Source organism: Loxodonta africana, chromosome 7, assembly GCF_030014295.1.
Source record: "Loxodonta africana isolate mLoxAfr1 chromosome 7, mLoxAfr1.hap2, whole genome shotgun sequence".
Classification (NCBI taxonomy): domain Eukaryota; kingdom Metazoa; phylum Chordata; class Mammalia; order Proboscidea; family Elephantidae; genus Loxodonta; species Loxodonta africana.
In genome coordinates, this window is record NC_087348.1 from 26,866,457 (window position 1) to 26,872,452 (window position 5,996).

Genomic DNA, 5,996 nt, shown 5'->3' on the forward strand with positions numbered 1-5,996 from the left:
AAAGAAAACAAAAATCCTCACAACTGGACCAATAAGAAACATCATGATAAATGGAGAAAAGATTGAGGTTGTCAAGGATTTCATTTTACTTGGATCCACAGTCAACACTCACGCAATAGCAGTCAAAAAATCAAAAGGCACATTGCATTGGGCAAATCTGCTGCAAGAGATCTCTTTAAAGTGTTAAAAAGCAAAGATTTCAACTCGAGGACTAAGGTGTGCCTGGTCCAAGACATGGTGTTTTCAATCACCTCTTATGCATGTGAAAGCAGGACAATGAATAAGGAAGACCTAAGAAGAATTGACGCCTTTAAATTGTGGTGCTGGCAGAAAATGCGCATACCACAGAAACCCTGGTGCATAGTGGTTAAGTGCTACAGCTGCTAACCAAAGGGTCGGCAGTTCGAATCTGCCACGCACTCCTTGAAAACTCTATGGGGCAGTTCTACTCTGTACTATAGGGTTGCTGTGAGTAGGAATTTACTCGGCAGCACTGGGTTTTGGTACTGGGTTAGACTGCCAAAAGAACAAACAGATCTTTCTTGGAAGAAGTACAACCAGAATGCCCCTTGGAAGCAAGGACAGCAAGACCCCTTCTCACATACTTTGAACATGTTGTCAGGAGGGATCAGTCCCTAGAGAAGGACATCATGCTTGTAAAGTAGAAGGTCAGTGAAAAAGAGGAAGACCTTCAGTGAGAAGAACTGACACAGTGGCTGCAAGAATGGTCTCAAGCATAGCAACTGTTGTGAGAATGATGCAGGCCTTGGCACTGTTTCATTCTTTTGTGCATAGTCACTATGAGTAGGAACCAACTCGAGAGCGCCTAACGACAACAACGTGTAATGAGACAGGACACACTCTATAACATTAGGTTGTTTCTTGAGTGACTCTTATTTGAAATAAAAGAGAGAAGTGAGCAGAGAGACTGGGGGAACTCCTATCACTAAGAATGAAGCCTAGGAGGGGAGCATGTCCTTTGGACCCGAGATCCCTGTGCTGAGAAGCTCCTAGACCAGGGGAAGTTTGATGACAACAACCTTCCCCAGAGCCAACAGAAAGAGAAAGCTTCTCCTGGAGCTGTCACCCTGAATTTGGACTTGCAGCCTGCTGAACTGTGAGAATAAATTTCTCTTTGTTAAGCTACACACTTGCAGTATTTCTGTTATAGCAGCATTAGATTACTAAATTGCTTTGCCTTTCCATACAGTGACAATCATTTACAAGTTAAAAATCACCTGTAATATTGTCAGAACTTTCTGCTGAAATTATGTAAGTAAAATATGTATCAGCAGATAGCTAATCATTCCATTAGTCATTTCATAATTTCATTGTGCAATGTCCTGCCTCAGTAAGAACTTTTGCTTGAGCTGATTTAATTTATTCAGTTGTAATGTACAATCTGTCACATCACTTATCCTAAACCATACCATTCATTTCCATGAGTGTCCATACAGTTGTGGCACTGATTTTAAAAACCAGGTCTACAATATGCCTTAATTAAAACTTTGCAGTGTTCCCTCAGTATCCATGGGGAATTGATTCCAGGACTCCCATGAATACTAAAATCTGTGGCTGCTCGTCTCTTATATAAAATGACACAATATTTGCATATAACCTATGCACAAACTCCTGTACACTTTTAGTCATCTCTTGTTGTTCTTGTTAGGTGCCATTGAGAGGGTTCCAACTCATACCAACCCCATGCACAACAGAATGAAACACTGCCCGGTCCTGGGCCATCATCACAATGGTTGCTATGCTTGAGCACATTGTCGCAGCCACTGTTTCAATCCATCTCATTGAGGGACTTCCTCTTTTTTGCTGACCCTCTACTGTACCAAGCATAATGTCCTTTTCCAAGGACTGATCCCTTCCAACATGTCCAAAGTATGTGAGATGTAATCTCGCCATCCTTGCTTCTAAGTAACATTCTGGTTGTATTTATTCCAAGACAGCTTTACTCATTCTTTTGACAGTCCACAGTGTATTCAATATTCTTCACTAACATCACAATTCAAGGAATCAATTCTTCTTAGGCCTTCTTTATTCATTGTCCCAGCTTTCATATGCATATGAGGTGACTGAAAAGACCATGGCTTGGTTCAGGAGCACCTTAGCCCTCAAGGTGACATCTTTGTTTTTTAGCACTCTGAAGAGATTTTTGCAGCAGATTTGCCCAATGCAATGCATCTTTTGATTTCTTGACTGCTGCTTCCGTGGGCATTGATTGTGGATTCAACTAAAATGAAATCCTTGACAACCTCATTCTTTTCTCCATTTATCATGGTGTTGCTTATTTGTTCAGTTCTGAGGGTTTTTGTTTTCTTTATGTTGAGGTTTAATCCATACTGAAGGCTGTGTGGTCTTTGGTCTTCATCAGTAAGTGCTTCAAGTCCTCTTCACTTTCAGCAAGCAAGATTGTATCATCTGCATATCAAAGGTTGTTAAATAGTCTTCCTCTAAATCCATACCCTGTTCTTCTTATAGTTCAGCTACTCGGATTATTTGTATCAATCATCTCTAGATTACTTATAATACCTAATACAATGTAAATACTATGTGAAGAGTTGTTAGAAAGTATTGTTAGGGAATAGTGACAAGACATGAAGCAAACAATGCTCAAACACATAGTGTTGGAGGGAGAGGGTGAGGATGTGAAGTATTTGGAGGCTACCGCTGAGGATGCCTACACATCATTTCATTTGTGAGGATTCCAGGTAGTGCTTGGCACAATAACAACAATAATATAACCTCCATGATAAACCTGGAGAGCCCTCTCTGAACAAGTAACATATGAGCTGAGCCTTAAACAATTAGAAGTAGCAACTCTCTGTTAAGAACATTCTAGGCAGATGAAAAAGCAACAGAAGACCCTTTAGGTTTACATTCTTAGAAGCCTAAAAAGCTGATTGATTGCCTGGGGAAAATATGTGTTAGCAGATGAGTTTGGATATAAAGATAGGGGTCAAGTTATATAGCAATCTTCAATTCCTGGGAAGAAATTTGAATTTTTTCAACTACTGTGGGAATCCGTGAAAGTGCTTAAGATTTTCTGTAGAGGACACTTTGGCAGTTTAAATCCACCAGCACGTTCTTGGGAACCCTATGGGGCACTTCTATTCTGTCCTGTAGGGTCGCTGTGAGCCAGAATCAACTCAGTGACAATGGGTTTGTTTTTAATTATCTTTTACTTTTAATAGAGAACACTTAAGAAATAATTAGAAATGCAAATGCCACAAAAACAGACTATAGAGTTTTGTGGGTGCGGTAATGAATCCTTCAAGTGTTTAAATCACTTAAAATTGTAAACCCAGCCTTGAAACAAGAATCAGATGGGACAGGAAGCATATTATGTAGCAGTCTACTGCATTCTATGATGGTATTGAATTATATATGTAAATATATAGTCGCCCATCCGTATCTGCAGGAGTTTGGTTCCAGGACCCTATCTGACACCAAATTCCAAGGATGCTCAAGTTCATTCTATAAAATGGCATACTATTTGCGTATCATAAAGGCACATCCTCCCAAACACTTTAAATCATCTCTAGATTACTTACAATACTTAATACAATGTAAATGCAATGTAAATAGTTGTTATACATTACTGTATTGTTTAGGGAATAATGTCAAAACAAGAGATGAACAATGCTCAAACAACAAGTGCTGATGAGAGAAAGGATCTGTGAAACTCTGGGAGGGCTGATGAATCCAAGATCAGCAAGTATGTAGGCAGGCTGCTGGCCCAAGTGAAAAGAATTGGAGGTCAGATGTTAATGAGCCAAATGCTGGATTCAGGACAGAGCAAAAGCCAGCTAGCTTTAGCAGGAAGTCCACAGATATGGGATGGATGCATGCAAAACTCCTTTTTAATAGTTTGGCTACTAACAGCAAATTCCATCTCGGAGATGATCACAGTATATGGATCTCATCATGAAAGGATTACACCATTATACAACCCCCAAACCACAGTATAACTGCCAAACCCCTGACAATCATGGCCCAGCCAAATTGTCACACAATCTTGAAGATCACACTACTAAGTGTCGCTCAGATTTTAAGTCTTGAAGGGGAATTATTTTATGACAATAATTTATGACAGACTACTGTCCTGGAATTATGTCTTTCATCTCACCTGGAATTACTTTAAAATCTTATTTTCTCTTAAGTGAAATTTAGTAGGATTCACACATTAAAAATTGGTTCGCAGAAGGAATAAAGTTGGGGAAAGATGGTAGAATGCTGCAAGGAAAAGAAAATGTCTCTGTGTTGGATTAATTTTGGGGGAAAAAACATATTTTTGAACGAGATTTACTATATCCAACAGCAAGTTCCTAGTTTGCCCAGGTCCTTTTGAAGAAATAATTTATATATTATATGATATGTAGGTAAAAATATTCTTTGTTGTCAGAACATTTATTACAAATCTTACAGAGGTCAGCCTCTGAATTTGAATCAAGGCACCCATTTAAGAGGAGAAAATAAGGAAAATAACTTGAGAAAAATGGGACAGGACCTCAATGGGACAGAGGGCCCATATGAAGCAGCCACAATAGATAAGGTCAGAATTGGATTTGTGTCAGTTTTGTATGGCCTCAAATGCATTGCTCTGTTAAGGGCAGTTTGGAACTCTATTCAAGCCTAAGATACAAGACTTTCTGCATACTCTATTCCATTGAGAGGCTACAGAGGAAGCATATTCTGAGTAAAGGGAGAGCTCTCTGGGAAAATAAATAAATAAACCAAACCAGAGAGTGCCAAAGAGATTTGTTTAATTAGAAAGTAACTGTCAGGTGAAAGAGATCCCAGGGGAGTAGAAGTAACTATTTTGTATTTAAAGAGCATTCCAGTATCAAACTGAACAGATTGTTTTAAAGGCAGATTGAATACCATTGATGAGACAAGCTGTGTCAGTCAAAGTAATTTAAATACTTAAGTGTGTAAACCCTCTTCTGTAAGAAACAAGATTATCGGAAAACAAACCAAAACCCATACCCACTCCAGTCTAGTTGATTCTGACTCAGTGGTACTACAGGGCAAAGTGGAACTGCTCCATCGGGTTTCCAAGCTATAAATGTTTAAGGAAGCCGACTGCCAGAACTTTCTCCATTGCAATAGCTGGCGGTTTCTGACTGCAGACCTTCTGGAGAGCAGCCAAGCACTTTAACCACTTTGCCACCAGGGCTCCTGCTATCCAAAATGAGAAAGGTAAATATGAAATGTTTTCTATCGATATTCTGCTTTAGTTCATGATATTATTAAAATTAATATTTAACACAGAGTAGCAAATGTGCTATTTTATTAACCCAATGCCTTTATATTTCTCATATATTTAATATATAATTTACCTTAAACAATAATTTTAAGTAGTGATATTAAATTACTTTGCAACACTGAAAATTTGAAAAACTTCTATATTTTTGTAAGAATACTAAGTAATATTCTAGGAAACTTCATTTCTTGCAAAGACTTTGTAGCAAATAAGCATTATATTTATATATTTTAATTCTGGTGATACTTTAATAAAATGTCAATGTAAAAGAATCCATGAAATAAATTTACAAGCATTGAGAAACCCAGGAAACATTTATTATAAATAAATAAATAAAATACTAGTTTAAATGATTTATAGAAGAATAAACTTTTAAGCTCATATAGTTTTTTGAATTAATTTCAGGGTTTATGTTTGTAACTTATATTAAAAATACAAACATAGCTGAGGTCTAGGTAGTTTGGACACATTGACAGTGACTAATATCTAATAGAACCAGAATATAGTTAACCAAATCCAAACTAATTGCCTTTGAGTGGATTCCAACTCATAAGGACCATGTAGGACAGAATAGAACTTCCTCACAGACTTTGCAAGCTGTAAATCTTTACAGAAGCAGAATACTACATCTTCCTCCCACAGACCTTTTGGTTAGCAGCCAAGCATTTAGCTACTGCACCACGACTCAGTGAGAATGTTGTTACGCATTCCTTAATCATCT